This window comes from Triticum urartu, chromosome 6, assembly GCF_003073215.2.
Source record: "Triticum urartu cultivar G1812 chromosome 6, Tu2.1, whole genome shotgun sequence".
Taxonomy (NCBI): domain Eukaryota; kingdom Viridiplantae; phylum Streptophyta; class Magnoliopsida; order Poales; family Poaceae; genus Triticum; species Triticum urartu.
In genome coordinates, this window is record NC_053027.1 from 447,778,993 (window position 1) to 447,793,941 (window position 14,949).

Here is a 14,949-nt window from a genome sequence, read left to right on the forward strand (position 1 = left end):
CGAGGATGGGTAGATCCAGGCGCGGGGTTCCCGGATCCGGCGACGGGCGAGGCGCTGGGCTCCACATGGCCGGCGTCAGGAGGTGGACGGGGCAGCGCCATGGCGGTGGTTGAGTACCGGCGGGAGAGAGAGAGGGTGAGGGAGAGAGGGAGAAGAAGAAGGGGAAGGCGTAGGGCGGTGCGGGCTAGCCTTGGAGGTCGTCTGCGGCGACCGGCACCGGAGATGGTCGCCGGCAGGGGCGACGCGGAGGTGTGGTCGGACAGGGAGGAGCTCGGGCTCTCCCGATCCTGGACAGGGATGGCAACGCGGTGCGGGCGCCTCGGGCCCAGATCGGCCCGAGGCGGGCCGCGGATGGGCCTGGCAAGGCCACGGTGATGTGGGGCACAGGGGAGGAACGCATGGCGGCACGGGAGAGGCCACAGGGGGTGGCTGGCGGCGGCGCAGCCACTCGCGGCTTGCCAAGTGGCGGGGAGAGGTGGCCGGCGGCTGATCCGAGGAAGGGGCGGCGAATGGCTGCGGAAATTGAGGAGGGGGGTAGGTAGGAGGCCAAAATGGCAGGGGAGACGTCTATAAATACAAAGGGGATAGGGTTAGGAGTTTAGAGGGGTTTGAGGCCGTCCCGGAGCCCTCCAATCGCGATTTGACGCACCGATCGAGACAGGAGGTTGGTTGGGCCTAGGTGGGGGTAGTGGACTATGCAAAAAGCATCATGCTGAGAGTATAGAAGAGAGAGAGAGACCCGGCAGCAATTTCCGGAGACCGAAAACGTCCGATGTTTGACCGACTATATTGCCGCTATAGTTATCCGTTGGGGCATCAAACGGACTCCGAATGCGATGAAACTTGGCAGGTGGCCTACCTACACTATAACAAGACCGCACGCCAACTCTCATCCCATTACGAGAACATTTTTCGGCCACTTATAAAATACTATTTTGGACGTGCCGCGGACGCGTGCAAGTGTGTCTAGGCTCAGAACGGACAACGGAGAGAACTGGGAGAACCCGGACGGATGCAAGTTTTGAAAACAAGATGATGCAATGCACATGATGACATGATGAAATGCAACACGCAAGCAAATAACATGGCAACGTCGGCGAATAACTGGAAGACACCTGGCGCATCGGACTCGGGGCGTCACAACACTCCACCACTATGAGAGGATCTCGTCCCGAGATCTAGGATGGCACCGAAGAGAAACTGAAGAGGAAGAGGTAAAACAAAGTTGCTTCTTCGACAAACGAGTGAAACCAAAGAACCTTGAGAGGTAAAACCATTTTCGAGAAAAGAGTACAACGGAGATGATTGAAGTTGGAAACACTCCGTTAGAAAAGAGGAACATGGAAACACGAAGAGAACCAAGAGGTTGAGTGACAAGATAGATATTGGGCCTACTCCGGTTAAAACATGATAGAGAAGGAATAAGAATGACATAATTTGGGCAGCACTCCAACTGTAAATGGAAGGAATCGAACATGATCTTGACAAGATGAGAGGATACTTGATGAAATCAACAACATACTGCCTCCGGAACTATTGAAAGAATGGCACAAGGGTTAAGAAAGATTCCAGACAGCGCTCCGGTTGATAAGGGAAGCAGAACTTGATAAAATGGGAAGAACTTGAAAAGAGGGCATGACACTCCGGTTGAATGGATAAGCATGAAAAGAACACGATCCACACCATTCGAGATGATGAGAGAAAAGAGCAACATCACAATGCCTCCGGATGAAAGAATAGAAGGTAGATCATCGGAATAAGAGAACGGAGAAGGAATGACAACTTCTACCACAATTTAATTTGGAAAGCATCCTTGCAAGAAGGTTAGAGCGGAGTTGTTGGAAAACCAACAACAAAGATATGATCCTTGTGGGCTTATTGAGACATCTCAAAACTTGAGGTGAACTTCTGCCACTAACGAAAACAATTGCTTGCCTGAGATCAACGAAGAGATGAAAACTTGTTCCACCAAGAGGGTAAAGAGGAAACTTGGGACATTGAGAAGCACCACAATAGAAACATCCTTAGGGAAAACTTTTGGTGAAATATAACCCAAGATAACTCCAAGGAAGAAAATTATGGGTTTAAATATCCCATTCCTGACAACTTTTGAATCATGAAACATGAAGGGAAAATATCAAGAATGACATAACACCACCTCAAATGATAAGGTAGAAAGAATTGCACTTTGAAATGCAAGATGAAGAATACTTGAGCTCCTCTGAAAAGAATCTAGATGAACACTTCAAGAAGGAATTAAATCCTTGGTGAACCATCATGTAGAGCCTTCATGAAGAACTCTGATAACAAAATGATGATAAAAAGAAAGAGAAGTTGAAAACACAAGGTGAAGCCTTGTAATGATTTAGATGGATCTTCGCGACGATATAATTGATAGAGCTTGGGACTCCGGGAAAAGAAAAGATGAAACAATTGAAACTGAGAACTTGATGAGCCTCCGGAATAAGGAATTGAATTTACTCGATAAAACAAGAATAAGAATTACATTATGCTTATCCTTCACCAATTTAAATTGATGACAAGCAACATATTTGGCAAACTACTTATTCTCGTAGAAAGGATTAAGAGAGATATAGCTCAAACTTTGGAAGGTCTTCAACGAACCACTGGTAGGAATGGAAAGAACGAATGAATTGATATGATCACGAAGGAAGAGGGATCTTCAACGAACCACCGTAAGAATTAAATAAAGAAAAGATAGCCAAACACTGGGAAGAATTATAAAATGAACGAAGATATTTGAGAGAATATAGATGCAAATGAACGAAGAGATCATGAACTGATTAGAGGATATTTGAACGATGCACCGGTAAGATTTGGAGAATGAGAGCTGAAAGCTGGAATGAATAATTCTGAGATGATGGGCTCCGGGAAATCAAACTGAAAAGACTCCTAAATTGCTCCGGATGGGTGAAAAGAATTCTCGCAATCGAAAACAATTATGAGAGGATGGCATAAAGCTGGCACCATGAAACTTGAGAGGACGAGTAAGATTGAAGAGAAACTCTTCTTCGGTCTTCAGATGTTGAGAATGACGATGAGAAACACCACCAAGAATTGTTGAGGCACTCCGGAATGAAAATTAGAAAGGTTGAACCAATGATGAAAAGAATTTGAAAGATCTTGGAGAAAGACATTTGACTGATGAAAAATCATTCTTACGTCAAACTTGGAAAAGACTTTGAGAGTAACTCCGGGGAAATAGAAGAGTCAGGTAAGATCCTAGGAAAAGACCTATGGGTTAGGGCCCACTCAAAAGAAACACCCCTGAATTGATTGCTCGAAATAGAGATTGCACCGGTTGAATTAAATGGCTTGAATGAGATAACAACCTCGAAATAGCTTGAACGGGTTGAAAGAGATAACATCTTCTAAGATATCTTCGCACTCCGGAACAAATGAATAACAAGAAGTGAAAAATTACGTAGTGCACCGGTATGGAAAAAATATTTGAAATGAGGAAAAAGGATATGATCAACAAAGCTTGAAATGAATCCACCGGAGAAGAAAAGAGAACGGAGAATGTTGAACTTGTAGCTCCGTTAGTATCTTCCTGAGAGTCACCGGATAAAAATATTGACGGAATAGAATGGAGAAACTTCACATCAATAAGATGGATACTTGATTAAGAAATCTTAGTCCTCGAAGAAAAAGGGGGGGGGGGGGGGGGGGGAAAAACAAAGACAACTTGGGACGGATGAAACAAACACCGTTGAGAAAAACTTGAGTTGATCTTGCGGATGTTGAAAAAGATCGGATCCACTTGAAGTGAAACACGCTGGTTGAAAAGAATTGACATGACAACCTCGATGATCAAGAAGGATTAGTATTCACATAGGAATATGAGAACAGCACATTCACATAGGAATATGAGAACACCGCTTAGGAAAAGGTATGGAATCAACATTTGACTTCGAAGCAACTCGAATACCACAACTGAAAAACAAAACAAAGGATTGGCTTGCAAAATAAGTCGGAAACAAACATATGATAGATCCCATATCGTATCATGTGTCTGTTGGAAAGAATTCCTACGTGATACTTGAATTCCCACTTATGAACTCCCAAAACTTTTTGGTTATGCAATCAGGTGTTGGGGATACAGGGGAAGCATAATATCTCACCCAAACTAGCAAATCCTACATCCAGTTGTCCTTCAACACATATCCAAGAAATCTTCGGAAATCATTTACCTCAACCTTCAAAAAGCATCCATTATACGAGTTATGGCAATACTCCCGAACTCTCACCCTAGTACTAGGTGGCGTTGAGGCTATCTCACCAACAACTGCATAAAAGAGATTTTCGATGTCGGCGAACTCAGGTATTCCAGAACTGCAACGATAAAATTGTGACGACAACACCTCAGAGCTCAACTCCCCGGGACACTGCCACAACCCTAAATGTCAGGAGGCACCAAGAACAATGTTCTCGTCACAAAACCATCAGAACAATTCCAAGATACCCGCGTGATCCTAAAAAAACATTTTTCATGAAATTTGAGGAGAGAAGAGTCAAAACTCTACGTCAGGAGGCCTCACCAGAGCGACGAAGGGACTGATGAGTAAAAAGAATCCTACTCTCTGATATATATATAATCCTAAGACTCAAAGCATTTTGTTCTAGACTCCACAACGTCAGCGATTTGATCAAGCAGGGGGCTCCTAAGTCGGGGATGGCTCTGATACGAACTTGTAACACCCACGATGCGGCTATATCTCCCACGTGTCGGGGCACGACTTAGAGGCATAACCGCATGGTAGGCATGTCGCAAAAGGGGTAATCTTTACACATCCCATGTACTGAATAAGAAAGGGATAAAGAGTTGGCTTACAATTGCCACTTCACACAAATACAAGTTAAACATACATCATCCAGAATACAATCAAGGTCCGACTACGGAACCAAAATAAAAGAAGACAACCCCAATTGCTAGATCCCCTATCGTCCCAACTGGGCTCCACTACTGATCAACAGGAAACAAAACAACACAATGAACACGATCTTCATCGAGCTCCCACTTGAGCTGTGTTGCGACACCTGCACTGGCATCATCGGTAGCTGCAACTGTTTGGAAGTATCTGTGAGTCATGAGGACTCAGCAATCTCACACCCGCGAGATCAAGACTATTTAAGCTTATGGGTCGGAAAGGGTAGTGAGCTGGATCTGCAGCAAGCACTAAGCATATATGGTGGCTAACATACGCAAATAAGAGCGAGAAGAGAAGCAACACAACGGTCGTGAACTAGAAGTGATCAAGAAGTGATCCTGAAACTACTTACGTTCAAGCATAACTCCAAAACTGTGTTCACTTCCCGGACTCCGCCGAAAAGAGACCATCACGGCTACACACGCGGTTGATGCATTTTAATTAAGTTAAGTGTCAAGTTGTCTACAACCGGACATTACCAAATTCCCATCTTCCCATAACTGCGGGAACGGCTTTAGAAAGTTCAAACCCTGCAGGGGTGTCCCAACTTAGCCCATCACAAGCTCTCACGGTCAATGAAGGATATTTCTTCTCCTAGGAAGACCCGATCAGACTCGGAATCCCGGTTACAAGACATTTCGACAACGGTAAAACAAGACCAGAAAAGCCGCCCGATGTGCTGACAATCCCAATAGGAGTCGCATGTATCTCGTTCTAAGGGCAACACCGGATGAGACTAGCTACGAGTAAAACCAAACCTCAAGTTTCCCCGAGGTGGCCCCGCAGGCAGCTCGGTTCGGACCGACACTTAGACAAGCACTGGCCCGGGGAGGAGGGGTTAAAATAAAGATGACCCTCGGGAGCGCGACTCCCAAGGGAAAAGTAGGTGGTGGTGAGGCAAATGGTAAAACCAAGGTTGGGCCTTGCTAGAGGAGCTTTATTCAAAGCGAACTGTCAAGGGGTCCCCATAACACCCAACCGTGTAAGGAACGCAAAATCAAGGAACATAACACCGGTATGACGGAAACTAGGGCGGCAAGAGTGGAACAAAGCACCAGGCATAAGGCCGAGACTTCCACCCTTTACCAAGTATATAGATCCATTAATTAAAATAATAGATATTGTGATATCCCGACATATCCATGTTTCAACATGGAACAAACTTCAACTTCACCTACAACTAGCAACGCTATAAGAGGGGCTGAGCAAAGCGGTAACATAGCCAAACAATGGTTTGCTAGGAAAGGTGGGTGTCGATGTCAAAACTGGCGGATCTTGGGTAGGGGGTTCTGAACTATGCGTCTAAGGCGGATGGTAATAGGAGGCGGGGGACACAATGTTTACCCAAGTTCGGGCCGTCGTGATGGAGGTAATACCATACTTCCTGCTTGATTGATCTTGATGATATGAGTATTACAAGAGTTGACTACCACGAGATCGGAGAGGCTAAACCCTAGAAGCTAGCCTATGGTATGATTCTTGTTATCTCTATCGACTAGCCTGACCCTGGTTTATATAATGCACCAGAGGCATAGGATAACAAGAGTCCTAGCCGAATACGCTGGTGGGGGAGGAGTCCTTGTCTTGACCACCAAGTCTTGTGGAATCTTCCATGTATGCGGCAGCTGTCCGAACTAGCCCATGAGTATACGGCCATGGGGGTCCTCGGCCCAATCTAACTGACCGGGAGACGGCATGGTGAGTACCCCCTAGTCCAGGACACCGTTAGTAGCCCCCTGAACCGGTCTTCAAGTTGGGGATGCTCCTCGATTCTTCTGAACTGCTCTTCATCTTCGGTCGTCGGTCTTGAAAACTGGTTCAACAAATCTTCTTTGATCTTGAGGATCACCAACGTGCATCCGAAGAGTTTATACGTCGGGTATCCGAGGAGCCCCTTTAAGTTTTCGGCCTTTATCAATGCCTTGTTATTTTTATGCCACGCATCGGGTTTGAAGTTGTTCCCGGGCGGCAGCACCCTCTTGCGTCCGAGCTCCAACGCCGGACTGCATTCGAGGTATCTTTTGCAGCCGAGCACCAACGTGAGACCGCTTCCGAGCTCCAACGCCGGAATGTATCCGAGCTCCAACACCGGACTATATCCAAGCTCCAACGCCGGACTATATCCGAGGTATCATAAATCACCTTGGTTCAAAAAGTTGAAGGAGTTTAGCCGAGCTTAATGCCGGAAATGCCCTCTACGGAGCCAGCCACTAGCGCCCGAGCTTTATGCCGGAATGCTTCCAAGGTGGTGCACCACCCCGACTGTGGGCCGATTTTTTGTCAGTATTTTTGATTGGTGCAATTTATTCTCTGCTGAGATATATAGCAAGTAGCCCTCAAAGTGTGTATCGGTCTAAAACTCGAGATGCACCTGAAGGATGACATAAGACCGCTGATCCCAGTAGCCGCTGAGACTCAGGTTGATTTGCAAAATCGGCCTGAGGATCAACTCCTACCTCGGCAGAATACTTCAGGACAAAAAAACGGTGTGCAAAGTCCTCGAGACTCGGGTTGGGTGCGGCCGGCCAATCCTGAGGATCATAATCTCCTCAAAAGCTATATTGCACTTAAATTTTCTGCACTAGATTGCCAATGCAGTAGCCCCCGGGACACTGGTCGGGTGGCAACACCAGATCAGGGGATCGATGTGCCCCTTTAATATTTATAAATAATGAGTGGGAAGCCCAGTAGCCCCCGAGCCTTAATGCGGGCACGGGTGGCCGAATTAAGGATGGATATCCATAGTAAAATCACAAATTATGTCTAATGACTCTATGTATCGAAGGACGTTACATCATTAATGCTCGGATCCGCATTGTACAAAACCTTGTTGACTGACCATCGGCTTCCACCTCCTCGGCCAGTAGTCGAGGAGTGTTTGTCCTACTTTATAAAGCCTTTATGAGGGCAAAGATTTATGACAAACAAGGCAATCTGGCCATACAGTTTTATAAACGAAGGTATGCAGAGAGATATGTTATATTACTGTTTAACATAAGAAATGTCTTCCAAATAAAATAGTCCCGCTATCGGTTCCTTTCTTTGGGTTGTCATGCTAAGCATGATCATGAAACCTTAGCTCTAATGTAAGAGCAAAATATTGAGGATTTAGTTTGGGAGGCCAGTTACTAGCCCCCGGTAGTGTTCGGCAATAGTCGAGGTCAAGCCGTAAACACTTCGGCCAATGTTATGAATGGCCCGTCATTTAACACAGTCATCGGATCGCTGACCAGTTTACGCTTATTGTGACAGTCAGTTTTCGGCTTTCTCTACTGAGGTGCTTAACCATGTGAGCTGGAAGCACAATCGCAGTGGTTCTCCCTTTGCACACCTAGCCGAACAAAGCGGAACGTAGGAGGCAAGCGCAGGAGCCAGGCAACCCAGCTATTGACCGAAGACACAATTCGAAACCGATGCATATATAGCAATATCCGAGAATGTTTTTGCCGAATCTCTAAAGGTGTCCGATGTTGCACTGCGAGACTTGTGCTGAAAACACACAAATAGTTTGAAAGTGCCATAATCTTGGAAAACCAAAAAAACGTCAGTAAAAACTTGACGTCCGAACAAGATCAAGTGTCCGGTGCCAATCCGAAAATTGGAAAAAAAAATTGTGCTTCTGTCGTGCTTTAACATGACATGTCCGATCTCAAGACTTCACGTGGGTTGGCCTATGGCTTCTATCTCCTTATCCCAAAGGCGGAGTACTTCTCCGAGGTCAGTTTAGCAAACTAAACTCAAGCGGCTTTCAGAGAGAAGACAGGCTATCCGGCTATTGACCATAAACTCGAGTCGAAAAAGGAGCGGTAGAAAAAGACTTTGCAACGACCAAGAAGAAAACACATTTACTATAAAACAGCTCATATAAATTTTAAGAGCCCCCAACTGACTTGGGTAAATGAATTTTATGTATAATGATTGTATGTACCGAAGTACTTATATAATATATGTGTTCACCCGAACTTTAAACACGTCTTAACCGACCGTCGACTTCTCCCTCTTTGGCCAAGGGCCGAAAAGTGTCATGTACTCCACCTATCGAGAGTATCGACGGTGTTTCCGATGACCAGGCAATCAGGCCATAAGGCTGGAACAGACAAAAGCGCTTAGGGAACTTATGCTATATTAATGATGAAGTGTAAGAAGCATCTTCGAAGAAAATAGTACCCCCACCGATACCTTTCTCCGGTGCTCATTATTACTATGAGACTTGTGCAATAGATTTTTTGTACTCATGAGTTCCGTTGTGTGCCGACCGTGATTGAAAACAATAAGAGCGCTAGATTTCGGCTTCACCCAGTCTGAGGTCAGAGCTCGGATGACCCGATCGTGACAATCGCAGAGGTGCTCCCTTTACTCCCTAGCCGAACAATCGGGAACGTAGGGGTAAGCACAGGAGCCAGGCAACCCAGCTTGCGGATCTCGGTGTCAAAACCGGCGGATCTCGGGTGGGGGGTCCCGAACTATGCGTCCAACGCGGATGGTAATAGGAGGCGGGCGACACAATGTTTACCTAGGTTCGGGCCCTCGCGATGGAGGTAATACCCTACTTCCTGCTTGATTGATCTTGATGATATGAGTATTACAAGAGTTGATCTACCACGAGATCGGAGAGGCTAAACCCTATAAGCTAGCCTATGGTATGATTGTTGTTATCTCTATCGACTAGCCTGACCCCGGTTTATATAATGCACCAGAGGCCTAGGATAACAAGAGTCCTAGCCGAATACGCCGGTGGGGGAGGAGTCCTTGTCTTGACCACCAAGTCTTGTGGAATCTTCCTTGTATGCGGCAGCTGTCCGAACTGGCCCATGAGTATACGGCCATGGGGGTCCTCGGCCCAATCTAACTGACCGGGAGACAGCGTGGTGAGTAACCCTAGTCGAGGCCACCGTCAGTGGGTTAGAGGCTTGACATGGCAATATGGGAGGCATGATAAAGCAAGTGGTAGGTATCGCGACATAGCAATAGAGCGAGCAACTAGCAAGCAAAGATAGAAGTGATTTCAATGGTATGGTCATCTTGCCTGAGATCCCGCAAGGAAGAGAACGAGTCCATGAAGAAGGCAAACGGATGAAGTCGAACGAATCCTCACAAACGTGACGTTATCGGAATTAACCCGAAGAAGCAACGCCAGAAAGAAGCAAACAACATAGTAAACAACCATCACATGAGCATGGCCTGATGCACAACCAAGTATGATGCATGTCCGATTTAATGAGGCATGGCATGGCAAAGTGCAACAAACAACACTACAAGTTAAGTGGAGCTCAATATGCAAAGTTGCATATTGACAAAACACCACAACAATTATTTAGTTCTCTCCCGTTTAGGTACCCAACAATATTAAATGTTGTTAAACATGGCAAGAGGTGACGCAAATCAAAACTACCTATCTAGGCAAGTTTAAATGAGGCCGGAACAACAAGCAAAAAGTCCGGAAAAATCCTCATGTGCATATTTTAGAGTTGGTACTGTTCTGCCCTAAACCATATTTTAGAGTTGTTAAACATGCAAAGTGATGCCACCATGATAAACTAAGCATTTTTCTACCCCATTTACATATAAAGTTTATTTAAAACCGAGCTATGGTTAATTAGTTATGAAATAAAACATTTTAACATGGCATAGGAGCAAAATGAACTAACAGCAAGTTTAAACATTTTAAACATGGATGAAAGTGGAAAATTATTAATCTACATAAAATTCTAAGCATTTTTATATATAAAACATTTAAACGGATGCACGGTTATTAAGTTATTATAAGCATGAAGTTTAGGGACTATTCTGCAAAACTGCAAATCCCTGGAAATTAACTAAAACATTCTGCGGAGAAAAACACGTCTCGGGCCGAAACTGAAACAGGGGCCGAACAGAGCAGGAGTTGGGGCAGCTCACCCATGGGCTTCAGCCCGGTTGGAGGGGAAGCAGGCCAGGCAGCGCTGGGGTTGGCCTCACCGTGGGCCAAACTAGAGCGATGGGCCAGCCCATGTGCGTGTGGGCGGTCGACGGGTGCTACCTCTTGAGCGCTGCGTCGGTTTTCCCTTGAAGAGGAAAGGGTGATGCAGCAAAGTAGCGTAAGTATTTCCCTTAGTTTTTTAGAACCAAGGTATCAATCCAGTAGGAGGCTACGCGTGAGTCCCTCGCACCTACACAAAACAAATAAATCCTCGCAACCAACGCGATAAGGGGTTGTCAATCCCAATACAGTCACTTACGAGAGTGAGATCTGATAGATATGATAAGATAATATTTTTGATATTTTTATGATAAAGATGCAAAGTAAAATAAAAGGCAATGAAAATAACTAAGTGTTGGAAGATTAATATGATGGAAGATAGACCTGGGGGCCATAGGTTTCACTAGTGGCTTCTCTCAAGAGCATAAGTATTTTACGGTGGGTGAACAAATTACTGTTGAGCAATTGACAGAATTGAGCATAGTTATTAGAATATCTAGGTATGATCATGTATATAGGCATCACGTCCGAGACAAGTAGACCGACTCCTGCCTGCATCTACTACTATTACTCCACACATCGACTGCTATCCAGCATGCATCTAGAGTATTAAGTTCATAAGAACAGAGTAACGCTTTAAGCAAGATGACATGATGTAGAGGGATAAATTCATGCAATATGATAAAAAAACCATCTTGTTATCCTCGATGGCAACAATACAATACGTGCCTTGCTGCCCCTATCGCGTTCAAAAATTATAGATACGTTGGAGACTTATCAACGGGCGCTAGGGCATGGAGCAATCAAAACTTATAGATACGTTGGAGACTTATCAACGGGCGCTGGGGCATTCATCGTCTCGAAGTAGAGGCAAGGCCGACGCAGCAGGAGCTCGCCAGAGTTGAACGGACGGCGGCCGGAGCGAGCAGAGGCCAAGGAACGACAGGGATGGGTGGATCCGGGTGTGGGGTTCCCGGATCCGGCGACGGGCGAGGCGCTGGGCTCCACATGGCCGGTGTCAGGAGGTGGACGGGGCAGCGCCATCGTGGTGGTTGAGTACCTGCGGGAGAGAGAGAGGGTGAGGGAGAGAGGGAGAAGAAGAAGGGGAAGGCGCAAGGCGGCTGTCGGTGTCAAAACCGGCGGATCTCGGGTAGGGGGTCCCGAACTTTGTGTCTAAGGCGGACGGTAACAAGAGGCGGGGGACACAATGTTTACCCAGGTTCGGGCCCTCTCGATGGAGGTAATACCCTACTTCCTGCTTGATTGATCTTGATGATATGAGTATTACAAGAGTTGATCTACCACGAGATCGGAGAGGCCAAACCCTAGAATCTAGCCTATTGTATGATTGTTGTTGTCCTACGGACTAAACCCTCCAGTTTATATAGATACCGGAGGGAGCTAGGGTTACACAGAGTCGGTTACAAGGGAGGAGATCTACATATCCGAATTGCCAAGCTTTCCTTCCACGCAAAGGAGAGTCCCATCCAGACACGGGACGAAGTCTTCAATCTTGTATCTTCATTGTCCAACAGTCCGGCCAAAGTATATAGTCCGGCTGTCCGAGGACCCCCTAATCCAGGACTCCCTCAGTAGCCCCTGAACCAGGCTTCAATGACGACGATTCCGGCACGCAGATTGTCTTCGGCACTGCAAGGCGGGTTCCTCCCCCGAATACTCCATAGAAGATTTTGAACACAAGGATAGTGTCCGGCTCTGCAAAACAAGTTCTACATACCACCGTAGATAGTATAATATTTCCACAAATCTAATCTGCTGACAACTTTTCATAACGTGACATCACATGATGGCCCCGGTTATTATTTGAATTGTTTTTCTCAACCAGCTACTGCACATCTTGCGAGGCGGTTTTCTTGGCACGTCTTGTCGAAGCAAAGATCGCGTCCCCTTATCACGGGATTCTCATCAATACGGGTGTGGGTAACCCAACCGCGCCATTAATCACGTTGCTTGGGGAATAAGAGAATTTACCAGGCAGGTGGGGAGCCGCATAGTTTCTTCCGCCCTTATAAAGGGGTAAGGGTTCCACCTTTTTACCCACGCCTTCTTCTCTCCTGCCCATCCATTCTTGCGCACTCGAGCTCCAGTGCCCAAGTTCGCATTTTCTCCGAAGAACCATTCCAAATATGTCCGGAGTGGGAGGCAAGTGGATGGCCTCTACCGTCTAGAAGAAGGACATCAAGAAACTTTGGGAGGTCGGGTATCTAGCCCAGAAAATCGGCCACCGTCTCCCGACGGCAGGACAGATCGTCCCTACCCCGAAACCCCACGAAAGGGTCGTATTCCTCCCTCATTTTATCCCCGGGCTAGGGTTTCCCCTCCACCCATTTTTTCGCGACATCACGTATTATTACAGGATCGATTTTCATGATCTATCCCTCAATTCCTTCCTCAACATCTCGACATTCATTGTCGTGTGCGAGGCTTTTCTCCACATTCCGCCACACTTTGGCTTATGGCTCAAGATCTTTAATGTGAAGCCCAAGGTAGTGGGCGGTGAGCACGCTGAGTGCGGGGGCGCTATGGTGAGCAAGATGCCCAATGTCACATGGCCAACAGGTACCTTCAATGATTCCGTCAGGGAATGGCAACAGGAGTGGTTTTACATTACTGAGCCGCGCGGCGCGAAGTGGGCCGCTGCTCCCGAGTTCCGATCCGGAGCCCCTCTGCGGCTCACGTCCTGGCTCAAGAAGGGCCTAGACTGGTTTTCGTCCGACGAACCGTTGGTACTCCAGACACGCGTCAAGGATATGGAAGACAAGAATATCGAACTTGTCAATGTAGTATAGGTGATGTTAGTCTGTCGGATGCTACCTTGTCAACACCGGACTTGCAATCTATGGGAATTCGATTCGGCCAAGCACCAGACCATGCGAGAGCTCTTTGGCTCCTTGCACGAAGACTTCTGGAAGGTGCTTTTTAAGCCCGGCAAATCATGGCTAGACTCGGCCGAGGACCGCGGGTACCAACTGTCCCGCCCTGCAAGCTCGGTAAGTTACCATACGTTTTATTCGCATAACTCAAGGGAAATTCTTAATGTGTTTTACACAACTCTCCTAGGACTGGACTAAGAAGGCGGGGCGGATCCAGTGTCCGGCCCCGCTGCCCGAAGAACTGGCCGACCCACTTCTGACGAAGATGTTGGACCCGGCGCCTTACAAGGTGCCGGAGAAGAAGACCGAAAAGGTGGCCAAAAAGACCAGGGGCGGCCTTCGTCACCGTGCCCAACCCGCCTCCGAAGAGGACGAGGAGGAGGAAGACGAATCCCCAGCAGGGGAAGAAAGAAGAGGACGGCCTCCGTACACTTGGAGGCCGAGTCGCCTAAAAGGAAAAAAACTCTTCTTCCGGAAGAGTCCACTGCCGTCGCTGATAGCATCCCGGCGTGGGATCCTAGGGCCCAGCCCCTAGTGAACTCGTAAGTATATAAAATCCAAACACGTTCATGTGTCTGGACCCATCATGGCATAGTATTTTAACCTGAGCCATATTTTTTGTAGTCCGATAGGGTCCCGTTCCGAACAATCCTTGTCCGAGGATTTGCTGAGCTCGGATGCTATGGAGAGCGGGACGTCTCCGAAGGCCTCTCCCCCATACATGGGATCAACATGGAGGCTTCGTCCCAGAAGGACTCCGTCCAAGGAGGGGCGGAGAAAATTGTGAAGGCGGTGCCTGGAGGTCAAACTTCGGGGGCCGGAGACATGGGAGAGAAGATCCCCATAGGAGTCGACGGCGGGGACCATCTTGAATTCGGCCCCCAGCCGGACACAGTTTCGGAGACCAATACGGCTCCGGAATCAAGCAGGCGGCCTTCCTCGGCTGGAGAGGGCATCCCTGTTCCACCGGCGACCTCTGTCCAACCAGAGGCGCCGGGTGCTTTATTGGCGGCGCTGAAGAGCGCCTCCATCGTCGATGAACACCGTGCCCTTATGGGTGCGGTGATTGAGAAGATTCAGTCCGCTTAGAATGGACTGAATGAAGCCTGTATCGACCTTATAAGAGGTTTTGAGGTATGTTTTA